The following is a 19,699-nucleotide window of genomic DNA, read 5'->3' on the forward strand; positions in this document are numbered from 1 at the left end:
CAAAACCTAAAACCCTGTTTAAGAGAGAAAGCAACAAGTTCATCTTCCTAATCGCATTCTTAGCAATTTCCGGAGTTCAGACGGTCAGTTCTTGTCGTTGTTTGTATCGTTGGATTCCTTGCGTCGAGGGTAAGATCTACGTACCCTTTTTCTTGTCTTTCCCTTGTTTTGGTTAAACCCTAATTTAGAGATTGGGGGTTTTTATGTGTAGTATGTGATGTGTAGCCTTTATGTGTTATATGATAGGAGGAGGTTTCGTAGAAGAGGCTTTTGATACAAATTGTTGATACCGTCTCGATGTTGTGCTTTCCAGGTAGGATTTCTACTCGTATTAGTCCTATAATGGGATATTGGTGATGTCTTGTATTTGGTTGTTTGATATAATGATTGTCTTGTGTTTGTGGTTGTGATTCTTTGTTGATGGTTCTCGAGATGCGTTCTCGGCTGAGTGGGGTCACTTGCGGGAGTGACTTCACGCCCTAGTTTCGCCCTCCGTGGAACCCGCCACGGAAGGGGATGTGCACATTAATGGACAGGGTTATCGCTCACTATGTGTAGCGGGGATTTGGTGGGTACGATGCGGTCCCCCATCTGGCGCGGGGTAATGGGTCCGGTGGACGGTCGGGATTGAGATGATGGGAATTGGTGGTGTGTGTGTGTGTGTGTGACAGGTGCGGTTTGTCTGTTTATCTTATTATTGTTATCTATATTGATTGTGTGATTAGTCGACCCGGTGTTGTTTTGTAAACTGCGGTGATCCATTCGGGGATGGTGAGCAGATATTGAGCAGGTATTGAGATGAGTACTGGGATAGCTGGGATGCCACGACATGATGATAGGAGTCTTCCGCTGTAGCCTTTAGTTGTTTACATTTCAGTTAGACAGTCAGTTTGCAATAATGTATCGTACTTTTGGTTTGGTTTGAGGATTGTAACTATTCGCTAAACTATTTATAATAAACGTTGTTTCTCTATTGTTGTTTGATTATCATTGCCTCGGGTAACCGAGATGGTAATGTCTTCATACCTGAGTGGTCCTGGTAAGGCACTTGGAGTATGGGGGTGTTACAAATGATATCAGAGCGACGATCCTGAAACCTGTAACCAATGAACTTAATGAACATAGGGAGTCAATTAAAATGAACCCGGGGTAAAAGTTGTGGGAGCTAGTGCAAAGGCTTGGGAGACGTCCTAAAGTCGCGGGGGTCGCCCTATAACTTTGAACCGGTCACATGGGGGAAGTGTTTGTCGAGTCGTATGTGTGTTTGGTTAACTGGTTTACGAATGTGATGGAATGTGTTAATTGTTGGATGTTGAAGTAGAAAGTTGAGCATGTGAAAGAAAATGGTGATATGAGGAAATTTGTTGATGAAATGATAACATGTTGGATGATTTACAATGTGACATTTAATAATATGATGAAATGATTTCGTGGATAGTAGAAAAGATGCGTAGTATGCTTATTATGATATAATGTGGCTTATAAAGTTTAGCATGTTAGCATATGACGTAACATGCGGGTAGCTTCTACGAATTAGTGTTACTCGATCGAGTGAGACTGACTCGATCGGGTGGGTTTTTGACGATTTTGAGTCCAGAATCGAGTTTTGGGGCACTCGATCGAGTAACTAGGGGTACTCGATCGAGTAGGGGGTCACTCGATCGAGTAGCCTAGATACTCGATCGAGTAGGTAAGAGATCAGAAGGTCTGTTTGGGTCTGAAGTTCGGGTACTCGATCGAGTACGTGGGGCACTCGATCGAGTAGCCCGTTACTCGATCGAGTGTGTTTGGGAACTCGATCGAGTGGGTTCCGGGCAGCGTGTTTTCGTGTTTTGAGGTTTAGTACGTGTGTTTATGTTTACCCTTTCTTATATAGCTTCAAGATGCCGCCCAAGAGAACTGCTTTGTATGCGAGAGCTGAGCTTATGACCACGGATGACATCGTTAAGATGTTAGAGCACCAGGATGCTCTTACTGAGACCCTGAAGAGAGTGAATGAGGACAAGGATAAGAATAAGGAGAAGGAGGTTGATCATTCTAAAATCAGCCTCTATATTGCGAGGTTTAACCCGAAAGAGTACAAGGGAGTTGGGGAGCCTAATCTGCTTGATAGTTGGCTGAGAGAGATGGAGAACATCTTAGATTTGGTTCACCGTCCGATGAGATGAGGGTGGAACAGTGCGTTCTATCCGAGGGAGGCGGCGGGCAAGTGGTGGGATTCGGTGAAGGTGAGTGCTAAGGAAATATATACCAACCAAGGCTTACCTGCTATACCTTGGGAGGAGTTTCGTAGGGTTGTGAGGAAGGAGTTTGTCTGAGGAGCATGTGAGGAGTAAGTTGAGGGAAGAGTTTGATAAGTTTAAGATGACCGCTGAGATGTCGGTAGCCGAGTACTACAGACAGTTCAATGAGAAGTCCAGGTATGCTGAGGATATGGGTTTGAGTGAGGAGAACCTGGCATTGAGGTTTGAGAGAGGGTTGACTACCAAGATTATGGATAAGTTACCCGTGGGAATCCTTAATGATGTTAAGGAAGCTTATGAGAGGGCTGGGAGAGCGGAGAGGTTGGTGGAGATGGCTCAGGAGAGGTCTGGTGGTGAGAAGAGGAAGTCTGAGAGCGAGGGTGGTGGCCAATCTAACTACAAGAAAGGCAACCACAATCAGTCTAAAGGATTTTCTTCTGGGTCTGGGTTTAGTGCTGGGGCTTCCTTTGGGCGTGGCCGTGGGAGTGTGAGTAATAGTTGGGGAGTGAACTGCTATGGTTGTGGTGGTGTAGGCCACAAGAGACATGAGTGCACGAGTGCACCGGGATCTTTTCAGAAACCTGCACAGAGCTACGCAAGCAACAGACCGGCGGGATCATGGCCAAACCGGGGAAGTCAGAGTTACCAGAGTGGAGGCAACCGCAACGGCGGTAATTCTTATCAGAAAACACCGACAAACAACAACAACAACAATCAAGGATCGGGTGCTAAGCCAACCGCATCAGCCAGTACTGTCCAGGGAGGTGGGCAAAAGACCAGTGGCAAGTTATTCATGATGGAGAAGAAAGCAGCTGAGGAAGATGCGCATGTTATCACCGGTACATTCCTTGTTAATGGCGTTCATACCTTTGTTTTGTTTGATTCGGGGGCTTCTCAGTCGTTTGTGTCTTCGAGTCATGTTAAACGGTTGGGTTTGAGGGTATATGAGTCTGTTAGTGAGCGAGTTTTTATACCTTTGGGTGAGTCTGTATCATGTGGGAGATTGTTTAGAGATGTATCTATGATAGTTGGGCAAGTTGATTTCCCTGTAGACTTGCTAGAATTTCCTTTTAACGGTTTTGAGATGATAGTTGGGATGGATTGGTTAGGAAAGTATAAAGCTAAGATAGACTGTCATCAAAAGAAAGTGTCCTTAAGAGGTCCAAAGGGTGTTAGTGTGTCTTATCGTGGGTTTCTAGTCAAACCCAAAGTTAAGTCGATTGCATTGTTACCTTGAAGTCTTATCCGAGGAAGGGATGTCCTTTGATCTTGTGCCATGTGAGAGATGACCGGATAGAGATTCCGACGAGTTGATGAGATACCAGTGGTGGGAGAGTTTGCAGATGTTTTTCCAGAGGAGATTCCGGGGTTGCCACCGAAGAGGGAGATAGATTTCACCGTCGAGTTGAAGCCAGGGACGGGGCCAATATCTAAGGCACCGTACCGTATGGGTCCTACGGAGATGGAGGAGCTTAGGAAGCAGTTGGATGATTTGATAGAGAAGGGATACATTAGACCAAGTGTATCGCCTTGGGGAGCACCAGTTCTTTTCGTGAAGAAGAAAGATGGGAGCTTGAGGTTGTGCATAGATTACAGGGAGCTGAACCGTGTGACGATAAAGAGCAAGTACCCTTTGCCAAGGATAGATGACCTGTTTTATCAGTTGAGCGGCGCAACAGTCTTTTCTAAGATTGATTTGAGGTCGGGGTACCATCAGATGAAGATTAGAGAGGTGGACATACCAAAGACAGCTTTCACGTCAAGGTATGGCCATTATGAGTATGTGGTGATGCCGTTTGGGTTGTCAAATGCGCCGGCAGTGTTTATGGATTTGATGAATAGAATCTTCAGACAGTTCTTGGACCAGTTTGTAGTGGTGTTTATTGATGATATCTTAGTCTACTCTAAGACTAAGGAGGAGCATGAGGAGCATCTGAGGATCGTGTTGCAAACTTTGAGGGATCATGAGTTGTATGCCAAGCTGTCCAAGTGTGAGTTCTGGTTGGAAAAAGTTGCTTTTCTGGGGCATGTAATCTCTAAAGATGGGGTAGCTGTGGATCCGGCGAAGATTGAGGCAGTGACAAAGTGGGAAGCACCAAAGAATGTTGCTGAGGTTAGGAGTTTCTTGGGTTTAGCTGGATACTACAGACGGTTCGTGAAAGATTTCTCCAAGATAGCTAGACCGATGACAACACTGATGAGGAAGGAGAACAGGTTTCGTTGGGATGAGAGTTGTGAGACGGCGTTCCAAACATTAAAGGAGCGGTTGACCACAGCTCCTGTCTTAGCATTTCCTGAAGGGAGCGAGAACTTTGAGGTTTATACAGATGCCTCGAAGAATGGGCTGGGATGTGTGTTGATGCAGAATGGTAAAGTGATTGCCTATGCTTCTAGGCAATTGAAGCCTTATAAGGAGAACTACCCTACCCATGATCTGGAGTTGGGTGCAGTGGTGTTTGCTCTCAAGATTTGGAGACATTACCTTTATGGAGCAATCTTCAAGGTATTTTCTGATCACAAGAGTCTTAAGTACATCTTCACGCAGAAGGAGTTGAACATGAGACAGAGGAGGTGGATGGAGCTGATTGGCGATTACGACATGGAGATTATCTACCATGAAGGGAAGGCCAATGTTGTTGCTGATGCTTTGAGTAGGAAGAGTGTACATTCCTTGTGTACAGCTCTGTCTTTGATGAGGCTGAGGGATGAGGTAGCGAGCTTTGGGATACATATGATGCAGAAAGGAGATGCCAGGGGTGATATGACAGTACATCTGGAGTTTTATGATGATATTCGGGATAAGCAGGCTTTGGATCCTAATATAGTGGAGTGGGAGAGTGGAGTAGAGAAAGGGACAAAGTGTCCGGTTTTCTATTCATACAGATGGTAGTTTAAGGTTTGATGGTAGGTGGTGTGTTCCTAATGACGAGGAGTTGAAAAAGACAATCATGACAGAGGCGCATTGCACACCATATTCAGTTCATCCAGGTGGAGACAAGCTATACAAGGATTTGAAGAAAACATTTTGGTGGCCTGGGATGAAGAAAGAGACAGCTGAGTTTGTGTCCCGTTGTTTGACATGCCAGAGAGTTAAAGGTGAACAGCGACGACCACAAGGTAAGATTCAGTCTTTAGAGGTGCCTGAGTGGAAGTGGGAATCCATTTCCATGGATTTCATTGTGGGATTGCCAAAGAGTCAACAAGGTAACAACATGATTTGGGTGATAGTGGATCGTCTGACCAAGTCAGCTCACTTTGTTCCAATGAAAGATACATGGACTAAGGCACAATTGGCTATGGCCTATCGAAAGAACGTGATTAAGTTACATGTAGTCCCTAAGGACATAGTGTCTGACAGAGATGCGAGGTTTATATCGAGGTTTTGGAAAGAGTTGCAGGAGTCGTTGGGAACAACTTTGAAGATGAGTACGGCATTTCATCCTGCGACAGACGGGCAGACTGAGAGAACAATCAAGACTCTTGAGGATATGTTGCGAGCTTGTGTGATGGATTTTGGTGGTAGCTGGGAGCAGAGGTTGGACTTGATAGAGTTTTCTTACAACAACAGCTATCACACCAGTATTGGCATGGCACCGTTCGAGGCTTTGTACGGGAGGAGATGTAGGAGTCCAATCTGTTGGGTCGACAGTGCTGAGGCAGTGGTTTTAGGACCAGAGATGGTGCATGAGATGGTGGGGCAGATTAAGATGATCAGGGAACGGATGAGAGCAGCCCAGGATCGACAAAAGAGTTATGCAGATCTACATCGTCGGGACATAGAGTTTCAAGTTGGGGACAAAGTTCTTTTGAAAGTGTCTCCTATGCGTGGAGTTATGAGATTTGGGAAGAAAGGCAAGTTAAGTCAGAAGTTTATAGGGCCTTATGAGATCTTAGAGCGAGTTGGGGAAGTTGCTTATCGTCTGGCTTTACCAGCTGCGTTAGAAAGAGTGCATAATGTGTTTCATGTATCGCAGCTGCGGAAGTATGTGAGTGACCCGTCACATGTGTTAGAGGCAGAGAGCTTAGAGCTAGATGAATCCTTATCATATCTTGAGGTACCTAAGCAGATTCTTGACCGAAAGGTTAGGAAGACTAGGAGTGGTGAGACAGTTTTGCTTAAGATCCTTTGGTCTAACCACGAGACTGAGGAAGCTACATGGGAGGCAGAGTATATCATGAAAGAGCGTTACCCTTTCCTTTTTGATCAGGTATGTATAGTTACGGGGACGTAACCTTGTTTCTTTTAGGGGGGTAGGAGATGATCGCGAGCAGTTTTAAGAGTTTTACACACCTTTTATACGTAGTGTCGGTATGTTTGTCGGAATAAGTTGGGTTAGTATTGAAACGCCCCGTAATTTCGGATCATTAATATATTTCGGAAATAATTTAGTAATCAAATAAAATTTGATAATAATGTATTTAAAGTAAAAATAATTCAAAGAAATATAATTTTATTATATTTTGAGGTAAAGTATTTATTTTGATAATTTCGAGATGTTTAAAAATAGTTTAAACCGTGTAAAACTTTTTATTTCGAAATAAGGGCGTATCGGGGGGAAAATGACAATTCTTTTGAACGTTGGGTAAACGAATTTGAAAATGGGTCGTATGAATACTCAATTTTCTTGTAATCTCGTGTTTAAGAACTTTGGTCTTGACGGAATTTGCGTTTGACTTACGGTTTTAATTATTAACGAAACGAGTCAAAACCGACTCGAAAAATCCCGACTAAAAATCCCGCACCTTCCTTTCCTCCTTTCCTTTCTCCCTTACGCGGAACCCCCTCCCCCTTTTCTTTCTTTTTTTTCTGATTTTTGGTTCTATCTTCATCTTCATCCTCTAAAATCAAAACCAAACACATTTCAACCAAAAATCAAGCTGTTTTGGCCATAATTTCTTCGTTTCTTATCGGATTTTCACGAAATTTACCTTTCCGGAATCCCCTCGTCGAGATCTACAACTTGGTATAATTTAATTTCAGTTTTCTTGAAGTTGTTTTAAGACCAATTTTCGGTAAATTCGGTTTTATATACTTATCTTTGTGTTTTAATTGTTTATTTAGGTGAAGAATTGGAGGACGAGTTCGGGGACTCGTATATTGTAGAGGATAGCGGCTAGTTGTTGTTAGGGTTCGGGTTTTGAGGTGCTAATTGCTCTTTTTCTAGCTTAAGGTAACATATTTCGAGTTACTCGACGAATTATCGTCACTGTTTGTGTTGTTTTTGTATGTTTTGTAATTTTTGTTTGTGTAGTAATTTTCACATGTTTAGAATGGTTGCATGCATGTCAATTGTTAGCTTAAATTATCATAATAGTATGGAAATGATATGGGAACGATTAGATTATGCTTAAAACGAGTTAAAATGAAGAAAAACGGGAAAAAAAAAAGAGGAGTATGGGTGGCAGCGGCGGCGGAGGCCGTGGCAGCCCACGGCTAGCCCACGGATGGCCGGTCGGTCCGTTGCTTGTTTGCGGTTTTCCATGCAAAATTTGTCATTTCGGGTTTATTAATGACATAGTTAGTATGAGTACACTTTAGGAATTGAATCATATTAGTAATAAAAATTATGTTAATGGTAAAACTATGCTTATATTAATAGTTATCACATGTTAGGATAGTTTACAAAATGAAATTGTAATTAATAGGCTCAAAATGAATTTTATAGCGATAAATGTAATGTTTTGTTGATTGTGCCGAAAACTGAGCCTTAGTCCCTTTGGTCGATGCGATGTCGATTAATTGAGTGATTGGTCACCGCAATTTGACCCGCACTGCCGCAGGTGGGGTTGCGGGTAAAAATTCGGTTGAATGAATTAGATAATCGGCCTTTTTCTTGCTTTAGGCCATTTATTATATCTCTATTTCACATGTGTAGTTAGTTGAATTTAAATAGCTTCTTATTTAGTTAGTTGAATTTAAATAGCTTCTTATTTTGTAGTAATGGCCCTAGATTCCCCGAAGCCTTTAATTTGGTTAATATTGTTAGAATTGGAAATTGGTATTGAGGATTCTGTTGGTTTATCTCATTTGATTAGACATTTATATAGCCTTTCACATGATAGAATATTAGAATTTATGTTGGTAAGTAGGACCTTTTTGCCCTCTTATGGTTAAGTGGGTGTCTTACTTGACTTGTGTGGTGAGTCTTGTGTGGTGTGGGCTAAAGTATTCAAGCTGGGACTAGCTGGGACTAGGTCCTAGGTGAGTATTTCGGCCTTCATCATAGATAGGTCTTTATAGTCTTTGACGAGTATATGTTCACTGCTTGATAGCCTTTGTGTTCCTGACTAGTGGATTTATATCCAAGTTGGGGCATGACCTCAGTTACTTATTTTGATAGTAAGTGGTCAGCTTAAGTACTAGCCAACCCTTTGGTGGACTCCTTAGGGTACTCACTTCACTTTGTTTTAAAAAAAGTTGTGGGTCTTGGGTGCGGTGGTGTGTATCCGCATGTCTAGGTCTGCTTGTGATTTTAGGCTAGGGTTGTGTTGTCTCTTGGCCATGTTTTATTAATATTAACCGCTGAGCCAAGATACCGGTTCGATTACCTTCCCTACCTCGTGGTATAGACTCGAGTTACAAAGTGACTATTGACCGTACTAAGAACTTATGCCTGTCTTTGATATATTGCCCTTTCTTGTATGGTGATTTTATGAACTGTAATAGGTGAGATGTAAGCGATTCTGATTGATAAAGTTTGGATTACTATTTGAATTATATGATTCACATGATAGTTTAGTTTGGTCAGTTTAGGGGTCATAGGTTAGATTACATGATAATTACATTGTTTATCATATGGTTTACATGTTACATTACATGTTACATTAATTTTGACGATTCGTGGCTGGGAGGACTCGAAGTTACTCCCCACTGAATTGTGGCTTTCGTGTTTGTATAAAATGCGATTGACAGGTTGTTGATGCTTTGTTGGGGTCACAGACGAGCTAGTGAGCAAGGAACCTTGGACCTAGTTTTGGCTATTCTTATAGTAAACCTTTTAACTTTTGGTTTTGTATATAATTTGAAGGGACATATGTCTCCCTTTTCTATTTTGGGTTTGTATCACTATATTTCCGCGTCTTTAGTTATGTATGTAAATTAGTTTATCAGCTTTTGCAGGGTTTTTGACACTCTTCTTGAGTTGGATTGGTTGTGAACGGTTTAGGAAGAATTTTTTTTGAAATTGCAGGTTTTATTTAGTTGAACCATTTACAAACATATCCTACCAGTTTTTCCGTAGAATTTACGCATTTAAGTAATTAGATAACGCTAAGTTTTAAGGGTGTCACAGTTGGTATCAGAGCTTATTGCTCCCGACGCACGTTTGTGCACCCCACTTAAAATCACTTGACCTTTAAATAATAAACTTGAGAGATGGGTAGGATGGGTAGATTTAGGATTTTATGTGGTAGTCTGTTTGTGATTGCTAATTGTTAGGTACTAATTGATTTTCTCTTTTGTAAGATGGCTCTCCAATAGATGTAGATAATGCAATCTTACCTTAGTTTTCCAATCTCGTTGTTTATTCGTCTTTCAAATTCCTCTTCTCTCGCCTTGGTAACTACCTTTCAATTCTTTCTCCCGATTCATCTTAGGTTCGTTTTATTCTTATAATAAAGTCCATGTGGACACCTTCCTTGTATTCTACAGGATAGTCCCCTTGTTCAAGAGAACCCGGTTTTGAGAGAATGTAACTTTGGAGGGTGTGAACGAGTTGAGAAATTGATTGGTTAAGGTTTGAGTGGTATAGGAGAATATAACTTGGGATCCTTTGGTTAGACTTGTTAGTTGTGCATGATATGAGAGCCTAGTGAGTTTAGGAACACCTTTGGATTTATGTCTATTGAGAGCTTGTTTGTTATAGATGATTGAGCATGAGGTACTACCTTAGCACATAAGATGGAATGAACCTGAGCTACTTCATTTGAGAGTCTCGATGTTTCTTATGGAGAATTAAAGGAATGATAGTTAGCCCTAATCCTTGTAGGCCTTGAAAGGAATACAATAGGACATTGACGTTGCTTAATGGTTTGGTATCGTACTTTGGAATTAGTTAGTTTGTTAAACCTTTTGAGTTGACCAAATCTAGTGTAGAGTAGCCCTTGTTGACCTTTTTAATCATATTTGAATTTGGGAATTTTGGGTGGAAAGTTGTTCGACGTAGTTCGTGAGTTCAAGGATGTGATTCCAATTTATGGTATCGGAGACTAGAAGTATTAAGTGGTGAGATGATGGAGTAGACAACCTATGGTACTTGGGGATGACATAGTAAGTGAAGTTCAATGACGAGAATTGTAAAGGAGATACTTTGGGACATGGGTGGTAACAAATGAATTTGTGTGGTGAATTGATTTTGGCTCTTAGAACCAATTGAGTTGAGGAATACCTACCATGGTGGAGTCCTTGTTAGTCTTATAATTTGGTTGACTTTTGGGGCTTTGTTGAGCACCTTAGTGGTGTAACCTTATCATATCGATCTTAAGCTTTGATGAGTGTTTGGTAAGCGGTAACCCTTTTTTTTGTGCCGCTTCTATTCTCCTTTCCTTCTCTTTAACGTTCATTGAACCTTGTTTTTATGTCAAATTCTACGTATCTTCTTCTTGCCCGAGATATCTTCTTAACTCGAATATCTCTTATTTATGTCAACCGTTATCTTTACGGACCGACTCCTTAGTTTCCTAACTTGTCAGATTCATGCACCCTTCGGAAATGTTTTACCGTTTCTCTATTCCTTTATCACTTCTTATCTCCTTAGTATAGTTGGTACCCTGTTGACCATGTTTACAGAGTTAGTGGGATGTGATTGAGGATTTTTGTATTTTGATTTTTTGTCGAGAATTAGTGTAGGGGTTTGTGTCTGTATTTGACCATGTGATTTGAGAGCTAGATTTTGATGGAATTCTTATGATGGCAATGTTGTAGTTTCCTTGCGAGTTAAGGTTCGCGTGTTTTGGTGGTATAAGACCCACTTTGGTTTCAATTTGATGATGAGACTAATGGGATTAATTTACCTGGGTGGAGTATTTCTATGGTTATTTTGGAATTGTTTTGGGCATTGTCGTTCGGGGATTGTCGTTTGTCATTTGATCCTTACTTCACGGAATTGGGGATTTATAGTTAAGTCTGTGGATTGTTATTGTAAATTTGGACCTTATATTTAATCCTTTGAGGAATCTTTCTATTGGAATTGGAATATTGTTAGGAAGTAGGATAGTGAACCTTGACTAAACCGATCAGATGATTTGTGTGATGAACCCATTTATCTTATAGTTAGTGCTAATTATGGATTGGATAGTGCAACTTGTTGCTTGTGGGTTGGTTTCAAGCATGAATGCGTTTGAGAATATTGAATCTTGGTAAGGGTATAATATTGTTACTAGTTTCGACTTTGGATTTTGAGTTTGTTTGATGGAGGATACTGGTGGAAACATTTTGATTGGGAAACTGTTAAGTTATAATTGTAGAGGATAGGATTGTCTCAAGGATTAGCTTATGAGTAGACTTGTTGAGGAGTGGTTCAGAGGGCTCTTTGGATTAGTGTGGCCTCTGGTTGTTGCCCTGTTGATGTTCGGAGGACCTAGTAGGATGACTCTGTGGTTGGATAATTGAGTGAACCTTTCTCGATGTACCGATCTTCCTAATTCCGATCTCCGACAATTGTCATTCTTGCCATTCTGGCTTGTTCCGTTGTGCTCGCCTTTATGGAACTCATTTGACCTCTTGAGTAAAGCGTCTTGTTCGTTGACATCTTTATTGACTTCATCCAAAAATTCCACCTTTAAAAGTTCAATTCCTTCTTGTCTGTTGGGTGTGAGTTCCCTATCGCAACTTGCACTTCTCGTTCCCAAGTTGTTTTCCATCTTGCATAGATTCTATATAGTTTGAGTAAACTTTTGGTTCATTTACTTGGAGTAAATTTACAAATTGACCTTTTTCTATAACATTTGAAAATAATTTCTCACTCTCTTTCAACCCTAGTGTTCGATTGGACATCTAAGCTATTTCTCGTTTTGTGTAATGATTCCTTTTCTTACTCTTTTTCCGAGTTACTAAGCCTTATTTAATCATAATTAGTAAAGATAGTATTCTTACTATAGAACTTTAAGCTAAAAGTTTGAAAATGCTTGTATGATTTTCAATGGTTTTAACATTAGTGAATGTTGAATCTCGTTGTTGGTGACGTCCCAATAATGGGTTTTCTCATTTATTGGTGTAGAAATATTTTTATATCTTAATATGAATATGGATGTTCTTGTCTGATCAACAAGAGTATCACCGTTTCATTGAAAAGATACCTATATTTTCTTATAACTATAATTTCTCCTTCTAAGTTTTGAGGGCGAAACTTTTTAAAAGGAGGGGTGATTGAAACGCCCCGTAATTTCGGATCATTAATATATTTCGGAAATAATTTAGTAATCAAATAAAATTTGATAATAATGTATTTAAAGTAAAAATAATTCAAAGAAATATAATTTTATTATATTTTGAGGTAAAGTATTTATTTTGATAATTTCGAGATGTTTAAAAATAGTTTAAACCGTGTAAAACTTTTTATTTCGAAATAAGGGCGTATCGGGGGGAAAATGACAATTCTTTTGAACGTTGGGTAAACGAATTTGAAAATGGGTCGTATGAATACTCAATTTTCTTGTAATCTCGTGTTTAAGAACTTTGGTCTTGACGGAATTTGCGTTTGACTTACGGTTTTAATTATTAACGAAACGAGTCAAAACCGACTCGAAAAATCCCGACTAAAAATCCCGCACCTTCCTTTCCTCCTTTCCTTTCTCCCTTACGCGGAACCCCCTCCCCCTTTTCTTTCTTTTTTTCTGATTTTTGGTTCTATCTTCATCTTCATCCTCTAAAATCAAAACCAAACACATTTCAACCAAAAATCAAGCTGTTTTGGCCATAATTTCTTCGTTTCTTATCGGATTTTCACGAAATTTACCTTTCCGGAATCCCCTCGTCGAGATCTACAACTTGGTATAATTTAATTTCAGTTTTCTTGAAGTTGTTTTAAGACCAATTTTCGGTAAATTCGGTTTTATATACTTATCTTTGTGTTTTAATTGTTTATTTAGGTGAAGAATTGGAGGACGAGTTCGGGGACTCGTATATTGTAGAGGATAGCGGCTAGTTGTTGTTAGGGTTCGGGTTTTGAGGTGCTAATTGCTCTTTTTCTAGCTTAAGGTAACATATTTCGAGTTACTCGACGAATTATCGTCACAAGCTGTGTTGTTTTTGTATGTTTTGTAATTTTTGTTTGTGTAGTAATTTTCACATATTTAGAATGGTTGCATGCATATCAATTGTTAGCTTAAATTATCATAATAGTATGGAAATGATATGGGAACGATTAGATTATGCTTAAAACGAGTTAAAATGAAGAAAAACGGAAAAAAAAAAAGAGGAGTATGGGTGGCGGCAGCAGGCCGGCAGGCCCGTGGCAGGCCCACGGCTAGCCCACGGATGGCCCGGGTCGGTCCGTTGCTTGTTTCGCGGTTTTCCATGCAAAATTTGTCATTTCGGGTTTATTAATGACATAGTTAGTATGAGTACACTTTAGGAATTGAATCATATTAGTAATAAAAATTATGTTAATGGTAAAACTATGCTTATATTAATAGTTATCACATGTTAGGATAGTTTACAAAATGAAATTGTAATTAATAGGCTCAAAATGAATTTTATAGCGATAAATGTAATGTTTTGTTGATTGTGCCGAAAACTGAGCCTTAGTCCCTTTGACTGATGCGATGTCAGTTAATTGAGTGATTGGTCAGCCGCAATTTGACCCGTACCTGTCGCAGGGCTGGGGTTGCGGGTAAAAATTCGGTTGAATGAATTAGATAATCGGCATTTTTCTTGCTTTAGGCCATTTATTATATCTCTATTTCACATGTGTAGTTAGTTGAATTTAAATAGCTTCTTATTTAGTTAGTTGAATTTAAATAGCTTCTTATTTTGTAGTAATGGCCCTAGATTCCCTGAAGCCTTTAATATGGTTAATATTGTTAGAATTGGAAATTGGTATTGAGGATTCGTTGGTTTATCTTTGATTAGACATTTATATAGCCTTTCACATGATAGAATATTAGAATTTATGTTGGTAAGTAGGACCTTTTTGCCCTCTTATGGTTAAGTGGGTGTCTTACTTGACTTGTGTGGTGAGTCTTGTGTGGTGTGGGCTAAAGTATTCAAGCTGGGACTAGCTGGGACTAGGTCCTAGGTGAGTATTTCGGCCTTCATCATAGATAGGTCTTTATAGTCTTTGACGAGTATATGTTCACCGCTTGATAGCCTTTGTGTTTCGACTAGTGGATTTATATCCAAGTTGGGGCATGACCTCGTTACTTATTTTGATAGTAAGTGGTCACCTTAAGTACTAGCCAACCCTTTGGTGGACTCCTTAGGGTACTCACTTCACTTTGTTTTAAAAAAAGTTGTGGGTCTTGGGTGCGGTGGTGTGTATCCGCATGTCTAGGTCTCTGCAGATTTTAGGCTAGGGTTGTGTTGTCTCTTGGCCATGTTTTATTAATATTAACCGATGAGCCAAGATACCGGTTCGATTACCTTCCCTACCTCGTGGTATAGACTCGAGTTACAAAGTGACTATTGACCGTACTAAGAACTTATGCCTGTCTTTGATATATTGCCCTTTCTTGTATGGTGATTTTATGAATTGTAATAGGTGAGATGTAAGCGGTTCTGATTGATAAAGTTTGGATTACTATTTGAATTATATGATTCACATGATAGTTTAGTTTGGTCAGTTTAGGGGTCATAGGTTAGATTACATGATAATTACATTGTTTATCATATGGTTTACATGTTACATTACATGTTACATTAATTTTGACGATTCGTGGCTGGGAGGACTCGAAGTTACTCCCCACTGAATTGTGGCTTTCGTGTTTGTATAAAATGCGATTGACAGGTTGTTGATGCTTTGTTGGGGTCACAGACGAGCTAGTGAGCAAGGAACCTTGGACCTAGTTTTGGCTATTCTTATAGTAAACCTTTTAACTTTTGGTTTTGTATATAATTTGAAGGGACATATGTCTCCCTTTTCTATTTTGGGTTTGTATCACTATATTTCCGCGTCTTTAGTTATGTATGTAAATTAGTTTATCAGCTTTTGCAGGGTTTTTGACACTCTTCTTGAGTTGGATTGGTTGTGAACGGTTTAGGAAGAAATTTTTTTGAAATTGCAGGTTTTATTTAGTTGAACCATTTACAAACATATCCTACCAGTTTTTCCGTAGAATTTACGCATTTAAGTAATTAGATAACGCTAAGTTTTAAGGGTGTCACAAGTATCATGTCTTATGTTGTTTTTGTTTGGTTTTTGAGTCGGGAATGTTGTGGGAGTACCTTTGTTTAGTAGTGGTTTGAACTTCGGGGACGAAGTTCCTTTTAAGGAGGGAAGACTGTAATACTCCGTATTTATAAGTCTTGGGGTACTCTATCGAGTAGCCCTTACTCTGTCGAGTAAGGGTAAGTTGCGAAATAAAATAGTTTCTGACCTGTTGGGTACTCGATCGAGTAACTGGGGTACTCGATCGAGTAAGGGGGTACTCGATCGAGTACCTTGGGTACTCGATCGAGTGTCCGGTTTTACGGGGGTTTTTCTCGGGTTTTGTTAATTATGCGATTTAGGTATTTAAGTATCGTCGTCATTGTTTTAAATCACTTTTACAAAACCTAAAACCCTGTTTAAGAGAGAAAGCAACAAGTTCATCTTCCTAATCGCATTCTTAGCAATTCCCGGAGTTCAGACGGTCAGTTCTTGTCGTTGTTTGTATCGTTGGATTCCTTGCGTCGAGGGTAAGATCTACGTACCCTTTTTCTTGTCTTTCCCTTGTTTTGGTTAAACCCTAATTTAGAGATTGGGGGTTTTTATGTGTAGTATGTGATGTGTAGCCTTTATGTGTTATATGATAGGAGGAGGTTTCGTAGAAGAGGCTTTTTGATACATTTGTTGATACCGTCTCGATGTTGTGCTTTCGGTAGGATTTCTACTCGTATTAGTCCCATAATGGGATATTGGTGATGTCTTTGTATTTGGTTGTTTGATATAATGATTGTCTTGTGTTTGTGGTTGTGATTCTTTGTTGATGGTTCTCGAGATGCGTTCTCCGAGTGGGGTCACTTGCGGGAGTGACTTCACGCCCTAGTTTCGCCTTCCGTGGAACCCGCCACGGAAGGGGATGTGCACATTAATGGACAGGGTTATCGCTCACTATGTGGAGCGGGGATTTGGTGGTACGATGCGGTTTGGCGTAATGGGTCCGGTGGACGGTCGGGATTGAGATGATGGGAATTGGTGGTGTGTGTGTGTGTGTGACGGGCGGTGTCTGTTTATCTTATTATTGTTATCTATATTGATTGTGTGATTAGTATCGACCCGGTGTTGTTTCGTAAACTGCGGTGATCCATTCGGGGATGGTGAGCAGATGTTGAGCAGGTATTGAGATGAGTCTTTGGGATAGCGGGATGCCACGACATGATGATAGGAGTCTTCATTGTAGCCTTTAGTTGTTTACATTTGGTTAGATGAGTCGGTTTGCAATAATGTATCGTACTTTTGGTTTGGTTTGAGGATTGTAACTATTCGCTAAACTATTTATAATAAACGTTGTTTCTCTATTGTTGTTTGATTATCATTGCCTCGGGTAACCGAGATGGTAATGTCTTCATACCTGAGTGGTCCTGGTAAGGCACTTGGAGTATGGGGGTGTTGCAAAAATACTTGAGAAATTGTTCACTTTTTGACCATAAGCCAAACTCAGTATCTTCTTGACAATGGCGTAAGCTTATGAGTCTTCGAAATCTCTTTAGAAAAGGACTAAGATGGCAGGTAGGTAATGGTAGCAACATTAAGTTTTGGTCTGATAATTGGGTTTTTTCACAGCCACTTACAAGCAGTATGGTTGATGATGATAGTAACCGTGATCCTAATCTTTTGGTTAAAGATTTCATAACCTCAGACAAACAATGTGATGTTTGTAAATTATCCGGTTTAGTGAATAACGATATTGTTAATCAGATTACTAACATTCCACTGCCACATAATGATATTCCAGATACCCTCATTTGGGGGTTGTCCGTAGATGAAAATTTCTCTACCAAAACAGCAACTTGGTTAGCGCAAGATTTGTTCGATCAAGCTCTTGACAAATGTGAATTTCAGTGCATTTGGAAATTGAATATTCCTCCAAAATTGAATTTTTTTCATTGAAAAACCTGTGTTGACGGCCTTCCAACAAAAAGTAGACTTCTCAAGAGCCATATTGATGTCCCACCTCATTGTACTGTGCTTTGTGCAACAATCCTATTGAAAACAAAGATCATTGTTTTTACGAATGTCCCTTGATTGGGTTTGTCATCCAAGACCTGAACATTATTAGTTTCAACGAGTTTTTATCAAATTATGATAATATTACAAGTCAAAGGTTTCTAACGAAACTTAATTATGTCAAAGATTTAATTCCAAAGGATGATTTCATTAAGATTATTTTTATTTGGTGGAATACATGGTTTCATAGAAATGATATTATCTTTAGGGATATTCTCTCGTGTACCCCCGAACTTTTTCGTTTTCTATGGTGTACCCTCGTTTTTTGCAAAAAAAACTTTGACCGACAATAATTCTCTGTTACAAGTTCAGAAAACGGTAATTTTTTTTTCAAACCAATTATCTCGTCAAGGCCTTCAATTTGAAAAAAACAAATTCACCACTTTTTGAACTCGTAGTCGGTAGTTATGGTTGGTCAAACATTTTTTAACGAATAAACTTTGACCGACCATAATTCCCGACTACAAGTTGAGATGTCGGTGAATTTTTTTCAAACGGAAGACCTCTTAAAGACAGTCAATTTGGAAAAAAAGTTTATCGTATTCTGAACTTTTAGCCAAGAGTTATTGATGGTCAAAGTTTTTTTGCATGAAAAAGAAGGGTATATCATAGAAAATGAAAAAGCTAAGGGGTACACGAGAGAATATCCCATATCTTTAATAATGTTAATTTAAGTATCAGCAAACTTATTACTTTATGTAATAATAGCACTAAGACTTGGAATGTGACTAGATTTAAGGATCTCAACAATCCCGAGATAGAAGAGTCAGCTAGAAACAACTCTAGTAAGGAAGAAATTTGGTGGGAAAAACCTAGAAACGGTTTCCTAAAGCTAAATTTAAACGGATCGAGAATAGAAGGTAATAAAACTGCTTTAGGATATTCTATAAGAGATCACAATGGTAAAGTCGTTTTGTTGGGAGGAAAAAAGTGCGGATCCAATAGTATCCTTGTTGCGGAAGCTCTCGCTTTAAAAGAAGGTATTTTAGCAGCTAAATACTTAGGAATCTCAAAGTTAATGGTGGAGGGTGATAATTTATGTGTTATTAACTCGATTCGAGATACTTGGCAAATTCCTTGGGAAATTTCTAGTATTATCAAGGATGTGAAATTAGAGCTTCATTTTTTCGATGAAGTGATAATTAAACATTGCTTTCGTGAAGCCAACAAAGTTGCTGACTTCATGACTTCTATTGGACATTCATGTCCAACTCTTTCGAGGTGGTTTGATAGCCGGTGGCTTCAATTTATCTCCCTCATTCGAAAGGATGAGATAGGTTGGTCCTACCCTAGAGGATCAACCTAGTTTTCCTACCTAATCAAAAAAACAAATGGCGAAATTCAATATGGGTTAGGCTTGGCTGAAACAATAAGTCTTGCTTGCGACGGGTCGGATCTTGCGACGGGTATTATGTGAGTGGAAATGGGTAGAGGGGACAAGGTGGGCACCCACCCCATGTGCTTTGTCTCTCACCCTTATGGGTTTTGTGTGAGAGAATATGGTACCCGTCTCTTGTTTGTGACGGATACCCTCCGTCACAAATAAGAATTTGTGTGGCTGAAATAAGAATACTAGCCCATATGTGTGGGTCAGGCTAAGTCATACTAAATGACTGGGCCTACTACCGGCTGAAATTTGGCCCATATCGAGTTTATATGAAATTTTCCAACCTTCTAAACATCGTCGACAAATCGCTAAATATCGTCGATATTTTTTTTTTTGATTACGTAATAAAACTAGATTGATCCTCTAATGTAGGACCAACCTATCTCATCCTTTCGAATGATAGAGGTAAGTTGAATTCACCGGCTTTCAAACCACCTCGAAAGAGTTGGACATGAATGCCCAATCGAAGCCATAAAATCGGCAACTTTGTTGGCTTCACGAAAGCAATGTTTAATTATCACTTCATCAAAGAACTGAAGATCTAATTTTACATCCTTGATAATACTAAAAATTTCCTAAGGAATTCGCCAAGTACTACGGATTGAGTTGATAACACATAAATTATCACCTTCTACAATTAACTTCGAGATTCCTAAAAATTTAGCTGCTAAAATGCCTTCTTTTAAAGTGAGAGTTTCAGCAAC

Source organism: Silene latifolia, chromosome 3 (assembly GCF_048544455.1).
Source record: "Silene latifolia isolate original U9 population chromosome 3, ASM4854445v1, whole genome shotgun sequence".
Taxonomy (NCBI): Eukaryota; Viridiplantae; Streptophyta; class Magnoliopsida; order Caryophyllales; family Caryophyllaceae; genus Silene; species Silene latifolia.